This window comes from Acomys russatus, chromosome 5 (assembly GCF_903995435.1).
Source record: "Acomys russatus chromosome 5, mAcoRus1.1, whole genome shotgun sequence".
In the NCBI taxonomy this organism is placed as follows: domain Eukaryota; kingdom Metazoa; phylum Chordata; class Mammalia; order Rodentia; family Muridae; genus Acomys; species Acomys russatus.
In genome coordinates, this window is record NC_067141.1 from 4889129 (window position 1) to 4912034 (window position 22906).

At 44.1% G+C, this 22906-nt stretch overlaps 1 protein-coding gene and 1 non-coding gene across 2 annotated transcripts in view; one reads left to right on the forward strand and one right to left on the reverse strand.

Moving 5' to 3' along the window:
- Hs3st4 (heparan sulfate-glucosamine 3-sulfotransferase 4) overlaps positions 1 to 22906 on the forward strand; it is a 430298-nt gene that overhangs the window by 373844 nt on the left and 33548 nt on the right. The window lies entirely within an intron of this gene.
- On the reverse strand, positions 11694 to 11833 carry LOC127190209 (small nucleolar RNA SNORA48). Its single transcript, XR_007830717.1, has one exon. It is a non-coding gene; the product is annotated as a small nucleolar RNA SNORA48 (small nucleolar RNA).

A 22906-nucleotide genomic window follows, 5' to 3' on the forward strand; every position in this document is an offset into this window, starting at 1 on the left:
ATAAGGTGTAACATGATGCAATTTAACTAAACCTAATTAACATATCCCTCTTCAGAGCTGTACCTGAAATACTGCATTCAGCCAGGCTCAGAATTTGACGTGAACTAGAGAGTTATATTGATGAGGCATGCCATAGAACAATCATCAGTACTGTGAAGATACCCAGCTGCAGCAGAGAATAGAGCTGAGAGAGATTACCCCAACGTTTGGGTATGCAGGAAATAAAGAGCAGGGAGCAAGGGAAGCAGCTAGCTTCTGCTACGTAACAGACTGTCCCAAAAGACTACTTACCAACCCTGTGCTTCTATAGAGCGGCTCTCCCACCCTTCTCACCTAGGCACATCCCTGTGGCCACACTCCTCTAACTGGTCTACCACTGTGCTGGGTGCTCATGGGAGTGACTCGGCCTCCTAGAGACTAGATTTTCTTTGCATCATGGTCATCTCAGGACTCTCAGAGGATGAAGAAAAGCAGGATCTGCAAAATAACATAGATGTGGGTGCAAACTGTTGCCCTTTACTTTTCACAACTGCTTGGTTGGACATTGCTATGACTGACAACAAGCTTGCACTTAAGGCAGGAAGGAAATAGATTCCATTGCTGAAAAGGAACAGCAACGGGATGGTGCAAGTTAACATGGTCAGAGGAAGTACGAAGCTGAGGGGCATTGACAACAGCCAGAGGAAACTGGAGATCAGCTTGCTTTCGGCCCACTTTCATTCTCCCAGACCACCTCATGTCTCAACCATCTCACACCTATCTCATCACCTTAGCCCCGTGCTCTTCAGTATTCCGTTCTGAGCACTCATTGCCTCCTGACATGTGACACGTTTGTGTTTGATGGTGTGTCTACCTCATAGATACTATGCCCACTTCAGGACAGCATGGGCTTCATTGGTTGTATTTACTGCTGTACATCCACGTGTCATACTGGTGCCTGACACATCCCTGGAACTCAATAAACACTGACTGTATGTATCAGTTGTGTCACCCAAGAGAGACTCATATAGATATGATTGAGTGAATGCTTATCCCAAGCCTTCCGACAACCCTCAGCAATGAACATATATGTATGTGTCATTGGAAAGTAGAGTGAAGCCTTTGGGAATAACTAGCAGCCAAAAAATGTCTATTGCAAAAGAAAAATGTGCATTAATAAAGCAAAAACCCCAAAGCCAAAGCCAAGCAAAAGAAACAAAAAACCAACAACAAAAACAGACCTGTGCACGTGGCCCAGCTCCTAGCACTGTGCATTTGTTGTTGGCAGCAGCGGGCTTACTGTGTCCTATTTAAAAGTCTTGGCTGCTATGGTTTAGTAATGAGTGGAAGTGCTGGGCTTTAGAGAGATTAAAATTATTTTCAGCATTAAACAGGATCTATCCGAGCTGATGCACAGATATATCTTGAATATAGATTCCCCAGACAAGAAAGATTATAAGACATTAAGTCTATGTAAATTCAACTATCCATTGATGTTTGAGCAAATTCAACAAGAGATTTGACTTTGGGGCTTTACAGACAAATAGATATGCTCAGGGGCAAATGCACATCACTATCTTTAACCATGGTGCTGTATTCCTCTGGAAGACTCTGCAGCTGAGTAACTCTCTAACAGGTCACAGTTGAGAGCCCAAGCAATTATGCCGGAGTGTGTTAATAATAAAACAGGAAAACGACTATGTTTGTCTTGCATGAAGATGAAAGCAGCTGTTGATACCAATTCAGGAAACTGACAGGGAGATGAGGAGCACCCCTCCTTGTTGGCAGATGAAAGGAAGGACCCCTCCTCCCAGGAATATCTCAGCCCCCTTTGCTGGTAACCAGGGCTGCAGGTGGCACTGGCAGCATGTCACTCGGTGGCAGAGTCAGGCAGATAGAGTTTACCAAGGCTGCCCTGAGCCCTGAGCCGGCGCCTGGGTAGTCTGCGACATAATAAACGAGCTGCCTCTGCAGGATAAACGACAGCTGTGACTGAAGGAATAAACAGAATAATCTGGACTTACACGAGCCACGGGGGGCTTTTGGCGGCATGCAAATTCACCAGCTTATCGAATGTATCCACTGAAAATGAAGAGCTCTTTTGAAACTGGCAGTCATGGGGAAGCAGTGAAGCTGACATTGCTGGTCACGCTCGGGGAGCCGAGGCTGGCAGAACGGAAAGCCGTGCTGCTGCCATAGGCTGTGTAAGAAGAGCAGTGATGACAGAAAGGACTCTTACTCTCTGCTGGTCATTTGGTATGCACCGTGTCGTCACATACCACAGAAATCTAGTGGGGAGGACTGTGCAGATGAGTAAACTGAGGCTAAGCTGAGATCTGTCCCTGGCTGGCTCTGTCTGACTCCAGACCGTCTACTATCATATACGAAGCAATTCGTGTTGAGGAGGAGGGCCAAAGAGCTTCCTCCTCGTGGGCATGTGTCTCAGCTCTGCTGCATGTCATGAAGGCACAGTGCCCAGCTGGTTTATTGGAAGAAGCCGATAATCACAGGCACAGTGTGTGAGATCTGCTCGCTGAGTGCAGGGTGTTGCATGTGTTGAGGTGGCAGTCTCTGTTTTCACTAATGGTCACAACAAATTTCATAAAACCACATGCTGTTGCTAGCCTAACTTTAAAGATGAGGATATTCAAGTCCCTTGCGGGAAGGCAATTGAAGCTTCATCACGTGGCTCTTCAGAGAGCTCCTCCTTGGCTCCACCCCCTGCTTGTAGGCTAGAATCAGGAAGCCAGGGCAAGCTGAGCATGATTGTCATTCCAGTGTTCAGCAGCAGACCAGAGGCAGAGAGGATTGTAAATTCAAGGCCAGCCTGAGTTACATATCAAAGTCCTGCCTCAAAAAGCCAAAAACAAACAAACAAATTGGAGAGAGAGTTAAAAAAAAAGTCATGGAAGAAAAGTCCCGTTTGCTTTCTCCAACCAACATTTTCTAAAGAACTAATGTTTTGTTTGGTTTTTTGTTTTGTTTTGTTTTTTGTTTGGTGTGTGTGTGTGTGTGTGTGTTGTTGTTGTTGTTGTTTTTTTCTTTTGTTTTTGTTTTGTCTTCCCATCTGCAAGGATCTTAGAATACAGAATAGGACAAAATCAGACTTCCCCTCCCATGAGCCATCTGTCTTTTACTACATGTCCACTTGTGGAATGAATGCAAGGGTATGTCACCTGACAAAACCTAAGACAGACAGATCAGACAGCCGAAGACTTAGGCACCCGATTTAAGTTGGGTTCCGCTAAAACAATGGCCTGGCTATGATGGTTTATTTAGGTATCGAGACCAGGAAACATCAGTGAGGGAGTGAGAGATGGGACAAAGAAGATCGGAGCAGCAGATGCGCCATCAAACACGTGTCAGTGTGGGCAGTGAAAGCACGAGCCACGGGGAATCTCTGAAAGACCAGAGGAGTGCCTCCCAGGCCTGCTCTAGCCAGCTGGGCAATATCATCAGTCATTGGTTGGTGGCTCTCCCTGGGATATTAGCTCTTCATCTCTGGCCTCTGCTTGGGCTAAACGGGCTCCAGCGGCCAGAGAAAGACCTCAAACAAGGAGTCACCAGTTCTGACAGTTTCCATCTGCTTTGCTGGCTTCTATGGGAACAATGAATTCTGATATGAAAATATTCCTAGGTGATACACATCATTAGAGAAACTAGACGCCAGGCCTTTCTTCCAACCCAGTCATTCAGTACATGTCTGTTGAAAATCCCAGAGGTCCCCCACACTTGGCGATGTGGAGGAATGAGTGATAGTATCCAGGTCTCTATATTAGCATCCATGTCTCAGGTACCATACAATGTGGCCACTGATGAGCACAGTCTTCAGCTAGGTCCCCTGGGGACACACCTCACTGAGGCTCACAGCAGAGATGGTGTCTCAGCTGAGTGCGTGAGAACAAGGAAGTCTTACTCTGATGAAGACATCAGAAGAGTGTCTGAGTGGAGGAAGCAGCCCATACCAAATCCCAGAAGTCGAGTGGAGAACACCAAGTGATTCAGGAACTGCTGGTCAAGTCAGACCCTGCCAAACTGGAAAAGAAGGTGGAAACGACTATGTGGCATTACACAGGGTCTGTAGAATATAGCCCAAGTGCTCTGAGCATCTTGCTTTGTCTATCTCTGGCATCCCCTCAAGTTCTCTAGACCACTACAAGAATAGCTATCTTTCCTCGAGTCACACGTTCTAGGCGTGATTGGGACTATGTAATTTTCATGTATCTTTAATGGCATCATGGTCTTGCCCTTGTCTCTTCATGATGTTTCAGACACCTCCTAACATTTGCTTTCTCTTCCTAAGAAGCCATCATTCACCCTCTGAATCTCAAAATGTGCTTTTTTTTTTTTTAAATGGTCCTTTCAGGACCATAAAATAAAAGGCAGTAAAATCGGACACGGATTTCTAATCAGTATTCCATTCTAACTTTTCTGCAGGGAGTTTCCTCTTGCTTTAATGATTTTATAGAGAACATATCTAATGTGTACTGTGGTTTTGGGGCCGTACTGTAGTGTATTTCAAGCCCTGGGAAGTTAGGCATGATCACCTGACTCTTGTGAAAACTGGCATGTGCCACAGTGGGTAAGAGCTGGTTCCCTGTCTGCTGTTACCTTTGAGGAACAAACTTTCAGCTTTGTGTTTAAGTGGTGACTTCACTAAATGGTCAAGTGTCCCACATCTTGGATCCTGCAGCCTGAATGCATGGAGCAACTTACCTCCATCCCTTTGCTTCCTGTCAATTGCACTGCACATGATATGTAAGGAAGGAAAAAAAAAAACATTGTTATTTTTAAGACAATGAATTTGTAGATGACTGCCACAGCATAAGCATACTATAATACAGGCATCCACCATAGGAACTTGCTGTAAAGACAGATGTGATAAGCATTTATGTAGCTACTGGCACAAGGGAAAACGTGTGGTGAGTGGAAGCCACTGCTAATGACATGCAAAGCCAAGATGAAACCCTGGAGCCTTGGTGGTGCTCTTCCTTTTTGCTCTGATCTCAGGCCATACAGAAACCACAGTGGTTTATTTGTTGTTAGTCTTTCTCCCACAGTTCTTAGCAGCTTGAAAATAGAAAAGAGGCCTACCACTTCTTTCATTTTTCCCTAGCTCTAGACACAGTGGATGCTGGGGATTTTCATTGTATCAACTTGAACAGGTTGCATTAATTTGAATACATCTGTAGCCCTTACAACTGTCCTGAGTGTTGTGTGCGTTCACTCTGAGCATGGCTGATCCAAAACCCTGAAATGTTCTAAAACCCCAAACTGTATAAACTCCAACATAATTCTCATGAAGTTTTGGAGTTTACAGTCTTTGTGCCCCTTCTTCCAAAGCCCTACCCACTGCTAAGGAGCTGCTGGTGCTGGATGACCACATGGTAGGAAAGTCACCTTTCTTCAGGACCGTAGCTGTAGGCTGTTGCCTTGTGCCAGTGCATGTCTGATGCCCATGCATATACTCTAAGCACTGCTTGTACTCAGTGAGTTAGAAGAACTTACTTGGCAGGGAAGGAGAAGGGCGATGGGAGGAGTTGGGGAAACATTTGATCAGAAGCTATTTATTTGCACGATGAAATTCTCAAATGACAAATAAAAAATAATTTTCAGAAGGTTTGGATTTGGAATCACCTCCAGTTTTGGCCTTTCAGATTAGGTATGTCTCCTTAGCCACATCTATGCAGATTCTTCAACATTTTGATGCATTTCTGGTCCCAGACACTTCAGAGAGAAGTGATACTCAACTTAGAATCGTCTTTGCTGCTTTCTTTTCTCCACCAGCCTTCATTTTATCTGCTCACCAATTCCATACCTTACACAAAGAAAATTCAGTGCTAATCTGAACCAAGGGCCATTAAACATATTATAAAACAAAACAAAACCCAGGCAATGAATAGTTTAGGCTTTGGTCTCCTAAGGTCTCTACCACAAGTACTCTGCTTGTAAGAAAGTGAGACTGGCCACAGATAACATGGGAACAGGCATGTATTGCTGGCTTTAATAGTGTCATGTACAGCACTTGACTGGTCTGTGGTGTATATAAAGCAGCGTTATTACAGCATTATTAGATTCTAGTACACGGAAGTTAAATTTCCATCAACAATGAGCTAACTAAAGGTAATCATTTCACATATAGCAAGTGTTTTGGATAAGAAAAGTCAGCATCATTGACGTCATTTTGGCCCCTTTCCACAATGTGTTTACGAAATAAGCCCAAGAAACCTGGAAGGTTCTGGGTTGAAGAAAATTACAGGGAAGTGGTAAATGCAGATGTGCTGAGGTATGATCAAGCATGGCGTGCGAGGGACAGAAAGACCGTAGTAGTCCCTGATAGACAACACAGAGCTTCCTGGCAACGTTGGGTTTTGCCTTATTGCTCCAGTTCCCCTTGGCTTAGCTGTACTCCTTCACTCCTGGGCTAACTTCCTTAGCCACCGTCCCTGCTGAGCATTTCCTCATTCGGCTGCCTGGAAGTGGTTGTCATGCCTATCTTGGGTTCTTCTTATCCAAGCCAAACAGACTTAATTTGTCCATTGCCTTTCTGAGATTCCAGGGCCTCCAGCCATGAGTTTTCTATAGAGATGTCTCATTATCGATGCAGCAATGAGCCTTTGGAAGTGGCCTCTCTACTGGGACTGGGTCTCTTCAGTCTTCCTTCCTCTTGCTTTTCTTTCTGGAGTCAGCCCTCAAAGCCAACACCTCAGCTAATCTCTTATTTGTTTTGCAAGATTATGGGATTTGAAGTGCTGACTGACTCCCAGTGGGAACAGGGAATACGTTTCTGTTCTCATCTCTGTCTCCTAGGTCTTTATTCTGCCAACCAGAGGAGTGGTGTTTGTGATAGCTTTCTTTGTTCTTTATGAATCTCAAGAGTTCATGGTTGCTAATAGCTTTTTCCTGCTCCCTGCAGGCTCTGCCTCTGAATAATACCCACACCCTTTCAAGAGCTTGCAGTTAGGAGCAGTACCTGGATGCCAAGATAAGCACATTTGCTAGAAAGTTGTGCATCAGTGGGGTCCTTACTCTTGCTATGTTGCTGTGGTTTGAATCTGAGCCGTCCCCTAAAGGCTTGTGTTTTGATTGTTTCTAGCTGGGAGTGCTGTTTTGAAAGTTCTGGTCAATTAGAAAGTGGGGCCTGGCTATATGAAGTAGGTCATTGTGGGCAGCACTCCGTGTGCATGGCATCCCAGACACTTCCTGACTACCTACTGTACTCCCACCACCGTGCAGTCCTGCTCAATGAGCTAGGCCAAGAACCTTGGGGTGGAACCCTCGGAAACTGTGAGTGCAGAAGAGTAATTCTTTCCTTCAGTCGTCTTTGTCAGGTTTTAGGTCACAGGTACGAGAAAAGCAACTTATGCAAGCATTCTGAAGACTTTGGAAAGAACCCAGCTGAATAAAGTGAGGCTTAAAATTTGGACCTAGAGAAATCCTGACTCTCTTCAAGCTACTCTTCAGTTTGGTGAGAGTCAACTTCAGTAATAAAATCATGACCTGGGATGCAGGCCATAATTCTCACTGTGGGCTGTATGGAGACTAGTTAACATAGTGCATGTAAAAGTGAGGCTGGTTCCCTGAGTCATTCAAAAAATTCTTAAGTGACTACTATACCCTACGCCCCACGTAGAGATCCAGTGTTAGCACAGGGGACAAGAAAGCACAGGACCAGAAAAAGCAAAAGGAAGGAGGACTGAAGAGACCCAGTCACTTCCAAAGGCCCATGTTGCATTGATAATGAGACATCTCTATTGAAAACTCCTCTAGGCCGGAAGAAGGACAGTGATATCCTACCATTGCTTGAGTGCAGTTTGAGCATCCTGTTGTCTAATTCACATACCATTTCGATCACTCCTATGGAAACAATGGTTATTAACTCTAAGTCATACATTAAAAAGTTGACAATGAAAGAAGTCATGGGCTTTGCCCAAGGTCAGCAGACAAGAGCACAGACAGGGGCCGAGCCTTTGTTGACCTGTCTCTAAAGCAATGTCTTTAACCTGAAAGATGTGCTACTCAATTTGTGTGGAAGTGTGCAGGATGCTCAGCTGCCCTGTACATGCTGGGAGGGTGGTTCATTCCAACTAAGCCCATGGGAAACACGCCTAGTCCATCTTGCTTTGCTGCAGAGGGCAGAGTCTTCCTGAGTGAGTGTACTAATGGTTGTTCAGAACACTTAGCATATGCCTCAGTTATTGTTTGTCCTTCGAAAATGCATGTGCACTGTGTCCCGAGGAGTCCTTAAGGCTACTAAGATTATATAGCACGTATTAACCATAAAGACATATCATATTAAAAATTCTGTGGAGTATCAAAGAGGTCCCTGAAGCCATATAAGACCCTGGGTCTCATGTTCTAAAAAGCATAATTTATGGGTTTATTTAAAGACACGTCAATGTTTTTTTAGCAGTGATTCGGGAAATGAAATGGGGAGAAATTCATTTAGAGAGGAGGGAGCCAGAAAAGCCTCAGAAAGGGCTTGATACGTGGCTTGAGTACCAGAGAGTAAGTAGGGGGTGGTAGAATTTTTAGTCAATTTACTATCTCTCGGCCATTGGGTGATTATTTTATAGTTATTATTTTCTTGTCACTCTTACTATGTTAAGTAAATATGCTTTACATAGGAGAAAATGGATTTCACTGAGCTTAACATGTGAGTAAAATACGGAATAGGAGCATGTCCTTCTGTAGCCTGTCTTATCCGACTCTGCTCTCAGCCTGGAGTTTCTCCTTTGTGGAGACCCAGGAGTGCGTGTGTGTGTGCATGCATGTGTGTGCACACGTGCGTGGGTGCGTGTGTGTGTGCGCACGCGCGTACGCACGTGCGTGCATGAATACATATGTAGGGGAGCCAGGGGATTCCCCTGAGTGTTTTTCCTCAGGAGCTGTCTGCTCTTTCTCCCTTCCTCCTGTCCCTTCTTCCTCCCTCCCCTTATGGTCTAGAACTTTTCAGGTAGGCTAAGCTAACAGGCCAGGAAGCCCCCAGAATCTGCCTTTCTCACCCCAACTTTCCTACCCAGTGCTGAGATTTCAAGCACATGCCACCCTGCTTGTATTTTTTCATGTAGGTCTTAGTGATAGAAGTCAGGCCTCACTGTTGCAAAGCAAAAATTTGCCAGCTGAGTTAACATTCTGGAGACTCAGGTTTATTTGTTTGGTTGATTTTTTGTTTTGGCTTTGGTTTTTCAAGACAGGGATTTTCTGTGTAGCTTTAGCTGTCCTGGAATCACTTCATAGACCAGGCTGGCCTCAAACTCATAGAGATCCACCTGCCTCTGCCTCCCAAGTGCTGGAATTACAGGTGTGCATCACAGAGCCTGCCTAAAGACTCAGTGTTTTAAGGAAGATCTCTCTGTCCACGGTTGTGTGACATGAACTAGCTGACATAAAGCGAATGAAATTTAGCAGCAGGCTGGCAGTTGGGGACAACTGAAAACATAGCTAAACAGGGAGAGAGTCTACTAAAATACATTTTGTTTGAAAATGTGGTAACCACTTCCAATATTTACACATTTTAAAATAAAAATAAAGTCAAAAATAAAGCGTGTCTTATTTAAAGTCAAGCTAGTCCATTTAACCCTCAGCTCTGCCAGTTCTAAGCTGCAGAACTATAGCATAAGAGTTCATGTCTCTGATCTTCAGCAGTGACACCTATTTTTTTCTTAAAAAGAAAAGCATTTCATTTGGGACTGGTTAACAGTTTCAGAGGGTTAGTCCATTATCATCATGGCGGAAAGCATGGGAGCGTGCAGGCAGACATGGTGCTGAAGAAGGAGCTGAGAGTTCTACGTCTTGATGCACAAGCCGCAGAGGGAAACTGTGTGTCACACTGGGCATAGTTTGGGCATTGGAGACCTCACATCCTGCCCCCACAGTGACACACTTCCTCCAGGAAGGCCACACCTCCTAATAGTGCCACTCCCGATGAGCCTGCAGGGTGGGGGTGAGGTCAGTTACATTCAAACTGCCACAATGACCAAAAGCAATCTGTAGAGGAAAGAAAGGGTTTGTTTGGCTTAGACTTCCGCATCGCAGTCCATCATTCAAAGGAAGTCAGGGAAGGCACTCAAGTCAGAAACTAAAGAGAGTGTGAACAAATACTATTCACTGGCTTTTTCATTTTGCTTTTTTATACCATCTAGAATCATGTGCCCAGGGGTGGCACCACCCACAATTGGCTGGACCCATCATACCATTTAACAAGGGAATACCGCCCCCCAGACCTGCCTACCGGGCAATCTTTTTTATTTTTTATTTTATTTTTTATTTTTTTATTTTATTTATTTTTTTTATTAATTTATTCTTGTTACATCTCAATGTTTATCCCATCCCTTGTATCCTCCCATTCCTCCCCCCGCCATTTTCCCATTATTCCCCTCCCCTATGACTGTTCTTGAGGGGGATTACGTCCCCCTATATATTCTCATAGGGTATCAAGTCTCTTCTTGGCTACTTGCTGTCCTTCCTCTGAGTGCCACCAGGTCTCCCCCTCCAGGGGACATGGTCAAATGTGAGGCAGATTTGGGCCCAGGGGTCCCGCTCTTTTTTTTAAAAAAACATTTTATTGACCCTTTGTTTCCCATCATGCACCCCAGTCCCACTCATCTCCCCATCCCCTCATATCTACCTTTTGTCCTTGTAACCTCTCCCTGCAATAACACACAAACACACACACACACACACACACACACACACACACACACACACACACAGAGCAACAACAGCAAAAAGCTCAGAAAATATCTCATCCTGGAAGCTCTGGTATGCCGCAGTGTGCCCCACAGTATATCCCTCTGTCCACACATATTCACTTGCAAATGTTCTTTGCAATGAGTTCAAGATCTCTGGCTTTTGTGACACAGTCAGTATTGGGTCTTTGTCAGGACTCCCCCCAGTTATCCTGTTGTTGCTCTGTCATGGAGAACCCGGAGCTTTGGATCAGCCAGACTGGCTCTTTCCTGCACCCAAATCATTTCCAGATGCTATAGATTTGGGGGTGGGACAGCTCTCCTGCTCTCACACATTCAGGGCTGGCTCACCAATGCCTTCACCATCAGGGCCGGCTCTACTGTGCTGCCTTGGCAAGGTGCAGGGCCTGCTCTCCCCAGGGCTGTCAGCAGTGAGAGATGGGACCAGCTTTCCAGGGAAAGGCATCCAGGGAAGGGCAGTGCCAGTTTTGCACAGGCCCCTGGACATCCAGATTGTCCCCTGCAGCTGTCTGGACCAGGGACATCCCCATGTTCTCCAGTGGTAAAATGAGCCACAAACATTGCCATTCAACTCTGGCCTCTGCATAGCCATGTACTGAGACGTGACTCTCAGTTGCGGCTTAGGCTGGGACTTCACCATGGCCCCTGGTGGCAAGGCTGGCCACTCACAACAGGCTACTCCTCTCCACCTTTGAGTCTTGTCTCCAGTTCCATCTTTTTTCATAGCACTCAAGCCGCTCCGCTTCTTTTTCTCTCCCATTTGGCCACCACGTACTCATACACCATGGTGGCTCCCGCTGCAGGATGGCCACGTGGCTGGCAGGCCCCTGGGTGACATCCTCCATCTGTGCTGTATGGAGTGTCAGAAAGCAGGTGTTTACAGCCTGCCTGTGCAGTGCACTGGAGGGCGGGTCTGTGGGTGATAAGGTGGTCCACCGGTCTCTGTCTGTCTTCCTCCTTCCGTGCGGCACTGCCTGGATATGATTTGAGTAGATTTGATTTTTATGAGTCTTAGGCATAAGACAGCTTTGGCCACGGAGCTAGGCATCAAGATAGGATGAACAAAGGGCTGCCATCTGCTCTGCCGCTGACTGATATAAGAACAGCACCAACAAGGTGTCTCTTTGCCCAATGCCGGGGAGTGATATTGATATATTTGAAATGGGCCAATGAAAGACACTGCTGTGAGCATCAGATGAAACTTAGCTGTGGCAGGCCTGGCATGCATTTGCCCTGCTCTTTATTCTCTCCTTTCCTCAATCATCACTTTTCCATGGCTATATTGATGGGCCCATCCCTTGTCTTTTTCTTGGGACTTGTTCGTATGTGTATATACGGTTTTGTTTGTTTGTTTGATTCACTTTTTGTAGTCCCTCAGATCACATGGGTATGCATCATATGCTAATATTTTGACCCAGCTGTGTTCTGCTTCACCTTTCATTGTCAGCACCACTGGGTAGAAGGTAGAGACTGGCAAGAATCTGGAACAAGATTTGACCCCTAGCAGGTATGCAAGAAATACGTAGTGGATGGATGAAGCTCAGAGAGCCCTTTCACCTTTATACAAATTGATTACTTCTTTCACTTTTGTCTATTCACAATTAGTCTCTGACATCTTTCATAACTGTACTCTTAAATCTTTCTATTTTTTTAATGCTTATTTTTGTTGCATGACCAGCATCTGCATTCAGAAGCCCAGATGCAAAGTTGGCACTGATAGGCTGTGGCCTGGATCCCCCTTCACTGCTCACTGCCTGTCACTGTTAAGTGATGAATTTCTTGCAAGCAACCTTGCCTATGCACAGAACTATTTTTCCAATCCTTTAATGTGGAATGTGCTGATTAATCGTTCTTTAAACACTTTTGGGGTTCTAGTTTCCACCTGTTTGCTGTCGTGACACCTGAAAATATGGTGTGATTAAGAGTCCAGCGGCATTACTTGCAAAGCCCCTGGAGAGACTCTCATTTATATAATTTGTCCATTAAAGAGAGCAGCAGGCCTGCTGCTGCCCATGCAGAGTGGGCACCTCTGAGTGGCTCAGATGCATTTACTTACAGTGCATAGGAATTCAATCTTCTTGACTTGGTTAGGGCAAGCCCCAAGCTGTGCTGGTAAGTAAATAACGAACCACCTGCTCACCAGGAGCCTTTATCTTCCCATTAGGAGACAAGCTGGCATGCGATCTGGGTTCAGAAGAAGGAAGGTTTCCTAATGGAGAAAAAGAACACCTGGTATGTCGCTGGGTGCACCTGACCTCAAGACTCATGCCCCAGAGCTCTGTGTTTCCCAACACTTAAGCCATGAGTAGGTCTCTTGACTTGAACAGTTTCATAATAATTCCAGAAGGGCATATTTCCCATTGTACTGCCATCGCACACTAAGCTGACAACTCCTGCCTCGGTTTGTGTACGTGTAGCTTTGTTTTGTGACACTTCCACTTCGAACCCTTCCTTCCTGGCCCTGCCCCCATTCAACTCATTCATCCAAAAGTAGTTTAAATGGTGACTTAAAAGCACAATGGTTTTGATTACACTTATCACGTAGCTTTCAGCTCTTCAATGCCCTCCTAATTCCCTTCAGATTGCCACTCAGCTCCTTAGTAGTGATGCTTATCTCAAGAGACTGGAGTCAGGTAATGTGGCTTAATCCACAGGAGGAACTTGTAGTAAGTGTAGATGAAAGTTGGCCAATAGTGGTGTCTACCGGACATACTGGTTGGCTGTGGTAGTGTTTAGATTTGGCGATTGGCTACCTGTGGTTGTTCGTATTAGTAGTTGCTTATAACGATTTTGGTAGCTATGATAGTTGTTGACTCTTTGAGGTTTCCTTTTTGTGGTGGTTGTGTGTGGTGGTGTCTAATTGGTGATAGGGGCTAATCAGTGGAAGGGCAGATGGATAGTGATGGATAGCTTATGTGGTGACGTCTGCTTGTTTGTGGTGGTGGCTGCAGTGGCATATGGTTAGGTGAGAGAGTGACCAACCGATTACTGCATTTGTTGTGACGATTTGTGGTGTTTGATTGGGTGTAACGCATAGGTTGCAATGGTTCCTTTACTGCGGAGGTAGGCAGGTGGTTGTGGTGACTCTGTTAATCAGTATTTATGATGGCTAGCTGTGGTGATTGTTTGGTGGTGATGCTGGCTGGCTGGTTGTAATAAATTCAGGCTTTTGAGTTCACACAGTTTAAATTTAAGGTACAAGCCTCCAAATATGCTCATTCAGCTAACCCTTGTGGATGACAAGGGAGCTGCTTACTGTGTGATATGTACACATGAGAATTTACTCAGTGTGAACTGGTGCCTGTGACCTGGAGCTTCAGCCTATACAGTGTGAGATGGTATACATGAGGATTTACTCAGTGTGAACTCATGCCTGTGACCCAGACCTTCAGCCTATACAGTGTGAGATTGTATACATGAGGATTTACTCAGAGTGAACTTGCCTGTGACCCTGAGCTTCAGCCTACACAGTGTGAGATTGTTTACATGAGGATTTACTCAGTGTGAATCCCTGCCTGTGACCCAGAGCTTCATCCTATATGTTAAATTCTGGCTTGTTTTATATGCCCTTGGCATCTTAAGAAGTATGGAAGTCTCCTCCAATGCACAACCACCAGTTCTTCATATTTTCTTTGGATTTCAGATGCAGTGGATAAAGTTTCTCTTTCCATTCTTAGTCTCCTGAAAGACCACGGGCTCCAATTCTATGGGCCATTCAGACGATATTTTAACTCGAAGCTTTCAACATCTACACAGCAAGTTTTGCAGAATATGGGTAGCCATTTTCTTCTAATGTAGAAGAGACAAACTTCAGGGACACAGTCATGTTGGTGGGACAGTCTTCTCAGACCACATGATGCTTGTGCTGTGGTGTCTTCAAGGGTTGTGATGGAGGGGCCCCAGGCTGGGCATGTGCAGACTCCTGATGTGCAGCATGGATTCTTGACTCCTACCTCCAAGGTGCTTCTCCGAAGGCCTGTAGCTAAAACCCATGAGCGCCTCTCAGAGAACGTATACATGAGGGAGCAACTGAAGAGCCTTAGGAATGACGATGGCGCCGTCTGCGTGCACAGATGGGATGCTGGCCTCAGTCTGGGTGTGGAAGTATAGCTCTTCACTCTATGCTAGCTGACAGCAGATAGGTACGCCCCTGAGTACTGATGTTGAGTATCTATAACATGATTTGTTGGCAGGCCTGGTGTGGGTGGGAGTTTCGCTGCCGCGGTAGGAATGTTTGGGTTAACTGTTGGAAAAGTGGCCAAAGGCAAAGTGTCAATGCAGAGAGTCTGAAGAGCACACGAAAGACAAGGGTGCTTGGAGGAGAGAAGATAGAAGGCTGTGTGTGTCAGATGCTGTTATCATTCTCACACTGGGTATTATTTCATCCCAAGGCCTAATTTACTATTTGAAAACTATTCACTATTTGAAGCCAGTGATTTTTGTCTTTTGTCTTTAAACTCTACATTTTCTAAGATGACAGAGGAAAGATTTTTTTTTTTTTTACTCAATTGAGTTGGGAATCCTCATTCTTTATAATATCTAATCTTGACTAAGAAAATCCTAGATTAGTGAGGCACACTTGAGAGTATGTCTATGACAGCATCTCCAGAGAGGGTAGAGAAGACCTAGCATGGATGTGAGTGGATCGTAGGCAGGGGGCCAAGGTGGAACAAAGACAGGAGGGAAGACCTCCTGCCATAGGCTTGTCCTCTGCTGTCTCTGCACTGCCTGACCTCCATTATGTGGGTGACTGTGCACATTCACTCATGATGTTCTTGTCTCACCACAAGCTTAGAAGCACAGAACCATGAAACCGTGAACTAAACTCAATCTTTCTTCCTTGAAACGTATTTTCTTAGCTATCTATCACAGGGAGCAAATGGCTATGTAGCCATTCCTCTCTGCTCTACAGTTGTCCATAGACAAGTAGGGCTTCTCTCTGGAAGGGCTCTAGGAGTGTTGTGGGAAAATACTGAGGGAAGTTTTCCTCCATCAGACACATAATAGACAAAAAGTTTTCACCTTCATCATTTTTGCCAATTCTTACTTTATAATATGGATACTAGGCCCTGCTATGAAGTCCTATGGAGTATCAGATCTATTAAAAACTCTAAAATAAAAATGACAGGTTCTCCCATCTCTATGACTTTCATCATTAATGTTAATTATTTTGTGGGAAAAAATCTGAGGCTGGCATAGGTTCGTTGAGAAAATTTTCCTAGATCACACAGGGTTAGAATTGGACCATATATCCAGCCCATATTGCAATATTCTCCTGTAGATTAAGAATTGGGCAAATTGTCTGCAGTCTCCCAGGATGTGTTTGTTTGTGACTTCAGAGTCATTAATCATTCATTGAACTGTGTCCATATTGGCCAGCACTCCCCAAGATGTAGGGCCTAAACGACATCAAAAAATGCTTGTATATAAAGCATCCCGGGCTTCCTGGAGGAGCATTCATTCTTTCTACTCTGCAGAGAAATGTGGAAAGGGTACAGCAGATTTCTCACAGGAATAAGATCCTTCTCAATAACAGATAAGACCAGAAGAGCTGAGCACATAAAAGCCACCAGATTCATAAAGGTGACCTGCAAATCCTATACTGTCGCACAGCAGGTCTCCCTGTGGAGACCCCGGGGGGGCTGTGGAGAAGATTTGTGCCGCCATCCAAAGGGCATGTGATCATAAATAATCATAAGAGATTTTAATTTGGGGATGCTGAGCCTCCAAGCAACAACAAAGACTCGCTAAAACTGAATTATGGGGAGGGATGGCATAATGCCAGAAAAGGTTGAGGAACTCTGCCTCCCTGTCCCTGAAAGAACATCGAGAGACTGGTGAAAAGCCCACTGGCAGGAGGGAAAGCACACCGGTGGGAGGGCAGAGAGAGCACACAGACCCCTTTGCACACACAGAACAGATACTCAGTTCACTGGGGTAGGTTAAGAAGTCACCCCCAGATGCTAACTCAGCACACAGTCAACATTACTGGCAAGGATTCCTTACATTTCCCATCAACTACAGGCTGTGGGGTTTTATTAACACAGCCCTGTTGTTTCTCTTGGGCACATTCAGATTGAGAATTGCTAATGTAGACTAGAGAAAGAGACAGTGCTTGTGTGCAGATGACTGGAAGTTTTGTTCAAACTGCCTTCGAAATAACCAATCCTTTAAAAGGAGAGGGATGCTCAGGAATTGGACGGTGCTTCCGCTTGCTCATGATTGGTATGTAGGGCCTGTAACCCTAATGCACACTATCAGATGTGCTGTTAGATGAATTAATCAATAGCTTCATTAAAAACATCTAGCAACAATCTGGCACATAATTAAAAGGCAGCTGAGTATAAGTCTTACCTGATCACATCTACACGTCTTTTTCAAAACAGCAGAGAACTTGGCCACTTGTCCTCTTCCATTCCAAGGAAGTATTGGCTATTGTCTGTCATCTTTCATATCCTTGTGTACTCACTTTACAGTACATAGTCATGCTTAGTTCCTCCCTACTTCTTGTTCCAGGGATGTGTGGGAAAAGTGTAAACTGAGGCAGGGTTCCATTGAGCTTCGTATAGAGATGCAGGGTAAGATAACATATGATGGACAATCACTAGCATGAAGCCAAGCATCCACACTGACCTTTCAATAGGCCAGGAATCCCCCAACAGAGCAATAATTGGGGTGGATTAAAAGTTGGCATTTACTACATTTCTCTTCTACTAAAAACTTCATCCATATGCAGCTCTCACCGTGGGTACTAAGTATAAGTGAGATCATGAGAACACACTTTTCTAAGATAGACAGTTTTAGTGTATCGACAGGTAAATGTGCAAATAAAAAGATTATGGGACTGATTGATGGCAGTAAGGAAGCAAAGAATCAATACATCTTACTACGACAACAAACCCAAAACTTAATGCTGTCTAAGGTAACCTGCAGGTGTGATTTAGACTAATGAGCAATGTGGAGGTCTAAGTCCAAAGGGAGGACACTAAATGACAGTTGTAACTTGAGGTTTTTTCCAACCAGCACCTGGGACCCTGCCCAGTGGCTGTAAAATTTTTAAACTCACAAACACTAAGTTGGGCACATCCTGGCATCACTCTTATTGTGCAAATGAGGAAATGGTGGCTCGAAGGGGCAAAATAACATTTCAGGTCAAACACCGGGTATATGGCTGAACTGAAATTTGAAGACAGGAAGTAAGACGGAACTTTTGGGTCAAAACTAGAGTTAACACTGCTCCTGCAGTTAATACAGGAAAATTCAAAAGAAAAAACAAATTCACCTTTGTTCATCCATCCATCCATCCTTCCATCCATCCATCCATTCATGCATCCATCCATCCACCCAGCAAATATTTGCTAAAGGATAACAATCTTCTAGTTATCAGAATGGAATCGTGAACAGGACTGAAAAATATCTCTTCCTTAAAGAGGGAATATGGTAATGCCGTAGCCATATAGCAAATACATAAATGTACACACAAGTTGATGGAGATGCATGCTTAGGGACTGGAGGCTGAAGGGGTCAGCCTATTCCAATAGTACAAAGGAAATTCCTGAGAAAGCAGATGGTTATCATAATGAAGGTACCCTGATCTCTGTATTACCCAGTTCTTGCAACAATAAGAGCAGCAAGTCATTGATTAGTATTCCCACTGCAATGTAGGAAGATGATTGTTACACTGAATGCTGACTTCAAGGTCAAAGCCACAGAGCAGGGGTATATATGAATAAGTTGTTGTACAAACACTATACAGGACCCTCCCTCTAGAACCCCCCCACCACCACCACCACCACCACTCAAATCTGACTCGAGACCAGATGCCATCTCAGCTTCATGGACCTTCTGAAGATGAATTTCTTATTTGCCTTAGGTTGGCAGGACTCAGGACTCCTGTTGTGTGAGTGACCCATGTGTGCCTTCCCTTCCTTCTGCTATGAGCCCATCAAGCAAAGGTATAATAATGAGAAAACTTTTGGCTGAGACTTACGAAAAGCAGCTCTGATGCCTCATTTCCAAGCCTTGTGAATGTCCCTCGACTGAAACGGAATCATTAGTGCAGCCCTAAGAGAAATTCATTTGAACTACCACCTGGCATGGTAGAGAGCTTTGTTCTTCCCGTGACTCCTTCATTAGCGTTTTCCTCCTTACAAATCACCCCATGAGATCCTCGTGATCATGTTAATACTCTGATAAAGTAGTCAAAGAGGTTATTATCACCCCCATTTTGCAGATGGCCTCATCTTTGAGGGGGGTGGACTCTCTAATTCCACTAGACTCAAAAGCTGGAGACAGGGAGCCGGGCCTCACAGCTGTTCCCAGCTCTGCCAATGAAATTACCCCCTGCCCAGTGATTGAGACTCATAGCCTGAGCATCACCCATGTCCGTGTCCCTCACTGCTCACAGAAAGGCTGTGGGCAGACTCTGCTGACTCTGGTTTGTGGGCAGATTCTGCTGACTCTGGTTTGTGTTGCAGCCCACTTCTCTACATCTCTACAAAGTCCCCTGTTCCCGTCCTCTCACACTTACACGACTGACAGTTTCCCCATCACACCCCTTCACCCATCCCTAACCCATCCCCTTGTAGGAACTGAGGGGAAAGCTAAAGAAACTGTCATTTGACATCTTCCCTTGAAGGCTTGGCCTAAGGAGATTTAAACCCTTGTGGCCTCTGCCACACATCAAACCCACTTTCTACCTGCTTGTACTATTCCCACTTGGCTATTTTTGTTTCCTTGACTTAAAGACTAAATGTTCATTACTTGATTTCCTGAAATATTTTTACCTCTGTGTTGACGTAGGGTTTTTTTTTTCCTCTTTTATAGATCTGAGTTTAAAGGTCAGTCACCAAAGCAGGGATGCTGCTGACTTGCCAGTCTCCTTTAACGCCCTAGTCCTCTTTTTACAGCGTATTTGCAGATGCCTAGTGGTTTGTGCTGCCATGCCCAAAGAGCCATCTAGAGTGTGACTTGGGGGTGGAAGATGGTAAATTGTCTGTTGCCATAGTGTCTTGGGTCTGAGATGGGGCGCTGGACCATATGAAGAATAAGTACACTTCAACAACTGGGCAAAGGGTAGTAGAGAATTGTGTTATATTATGGTGGCAGAATGCCCCACTCCTGTTCTGGAGGGCCTACCTGCATAATGTAGTGTCTCCTTGTAATAGTTCCTCTACAAGTGGTTATTACGGCAATGGGCGCATGAAAGTGAGGTTGTGTGTGTGTGTGTGTGTGTGCGTGTGTGTGTGTGTGTGTGTGTGTGTTTTACTTTTAGATTTTACAGCTTTTTCTTTTTATTTCCTTTAATTTTTCATAACTAAGTAAGGAACTTATAATCCTCTTTGTTCCCTGTCTGGTCTCTTTTCTAATGTCATCTTTATTTCCCTTGGATGTCTGTTTTATTCCTTATGGACAAAAGGTTCTTTCGGGACCTGCCAGCGAGCCTCACTACAATAACGTGGGCTGCTTTACAGCCTTTTGGTATTAGTCACCATCTGTAAGGATGTAAGAGAAGATGGGGCATATTAGAAAGCAGAATCCCTCCCGCAATTGTTCGAGGCTTTCACACAGGGAAGTTTAGTCCAGGGTGAGAGAGCCGTCTCAACAAATATTCATCCCAAAACTTGCGAAACGGCACTTAAAAGTCTGAAATCATGCAGAAGCCCAGCCTTTGTACACTCCCATGGTTCAAGTACAACAGGGGATTTTTTTTTTTTTTAGTTAAGGAAGCTTGCAGTGACGCCATCACCCAGAATGCCTATTTCTGATCCTCCCACCCTGCTGGGATACTGGCTTTAGTTCCATAATGTTTGGAGTTCTCATTAGGGATGTTAAGAAGAGACTGGGGTTTCTGTTGGAGCCATCATGGCTCCACCCTCCCTCTGTCTTCTTCTTCTTGGCTCTATTCTTCCTCCCAGCTGTCTCTCTGGTGTTGGTTGCTCTTTCCTGCCCATCCACACCCTCATCCTGTAACAAAGCAAGTAAACTGAAATACTACACCGGAGACCGCATTCCTGAGGGATATTCGGGACCTGGAAGTCATCCTTCCTCCACTAGACAGTCACCATGATTTAGGGATTCCTGTGCAACGTTGAATGACTTATTTTCTTCTTTTGCTTATTGTCTTTATTGGGTAGAAAAGAGAGAAAAAAAAAGCCACCAAGTATTTACTTAGTGCTGACTGGGTATCATTTGTGCTTGTTTTGCTTTGCGTTAGCCTCGGGGTATGATACTTCAGGGTTAGAGCACCTGCTTAGCATTCACAGTGCCCTTGATTTAATCTCCAATATTTACCGAAAGAAATGGGAGCTTAGTTTTGACTCATGTAAGTAGACGTGCAGTTTCCAGTTCCTGAGCCAGGGGGATAAAGGTTTACACCACAGGACATAGGAAGCTGAAAATGATCAAGGCTCTGATGTTTTAAGTTTCCAAGATTGCTCTGAGCCCAAACAACCACCATGGAGAAGTGGAAAGAACATACATAATCATGCATGGGCAGATTATAGCTTGGCGTGCAAGCTCGGACCCAGTCATATCTTCACATCAAACAGCAAGGGATTCTGGCGAATGTTAAAGTCAAGCTGGAAAAACTGGGCTCCCTGGGATAGCTAAGTTCCCTCTGCCAATCACAGCATGACATTGAAATAGCCAATTATGTTTATTTATTTACTTATTTTTATTTATTTATTTGTTGGATGGGTTGTGTGGCTCTAATAGAAGCCCACAGGATGTCAGTTCCAGTTTCTCTTCTGGGAATTATAATTCTTCCCTGATGAATGGACAGATTTCCTTCTGGAGTTCAGGACACAGCCAATACAACTTGATACATAGAAACTGAGTGTTGGGTATACTTGTAATAGGCTTCACAAGACAGGAATCACACTGGCTACATTGCTTTTTGTTTTTGTTTGTTTGTTTTTGTTTTTTGTTTCTTCTAGACAGGGTTTCTCTGTGTAGCCTTGGCTGTTCTAGACTCACTTTGTAGACTAGGCTGGCCTTGAACTCATAGAGATCCACCTGCTTCTGCCTCCCGAGTGCTGGAATTACAGGCATGCACCACCACCTAAGATGCAGTTACCTTTTTTTTCATACTAATAAATGACACTTTTGTGACCAGTCAGAATTGCTGGCCCCCTCTCGCCCAGTTTAATGAATCCAGCACCACCTCGCCCAACAATTACTTCAACCAATTACCATTTGACAGTTCACCGTTCTATGGTCTATCACATTCCGTCGTGTATCCAGTGTCTTTCATTTCTGAAAAACAGCAGAGGAGTTAAAGAAAGTAGAACTTATGTACCACTTTGTGAGTACAGGTTCTATCTACATTGCTTGGAATGGAATAAAACAACAGGAACTTCTTTTTTGTTAAGCAGTGAGAACAGTTCATTGGTAGAGACAGACTGAGCATGTGTGGGGAGCTGGATTTGGTTCACCTCACTGAAACCAGAAGGGTGGATTTTTTCCTTCATAAAAAGCCAAAATAGTAACATTGGGTATTTACCAGTGTCGCTAAAATCTCCTTTATGTTTAAAAGTAGATAAAATAAAGCACCCACACTTGAGGGAAAAGTACACTTTTCATAAAATGTGCAAATTTGACAATATGCTAGAAAGAAAATGTTAGATTGACAGGCTCTTAAACATATTTAGAGTCTAAAGTTCTACAAAATAGTTTTCTTTAAGAAAGATACACATTATATTTATATTTATGTATAGTTATATTTATTCAAAGAAAGAATGCATGTCAACGGCCTAATCACTAGGTGGCTTCCCCCTTTGGTCAATTAACTTTGTTAAGTCTTGGTAGACAGTGTAGCTCCTCCTGAGGAGATGTGAACAAACATCTATTTTATTTTCTTTTTAAAAAATTAATTCTTTTTTACATATACATTTATATTATTACATATACAAATTATTACATACACATATAGTGAACTACATACAGAAAGAAGAACCATGAAACAATCAGGAATTATATAAATGTTACATTCATAGTGTTTTGGCTATTTATATCTGGCATTCTTGAAGAAAACATTTTTCCTATCTTGGTGAGTCTAAAATTCTGAGTGTAAATCAGTATCTATCATATCTCATCTCTATCAACTTAAAACATCTCTCTAGACCTAAAACCATCATAACCCCTAAAGTACAAAGTTTAATTGTAAATTGTTAGTTGATTAAATCATGGTCATGTAAACTACTACTCAATTTATA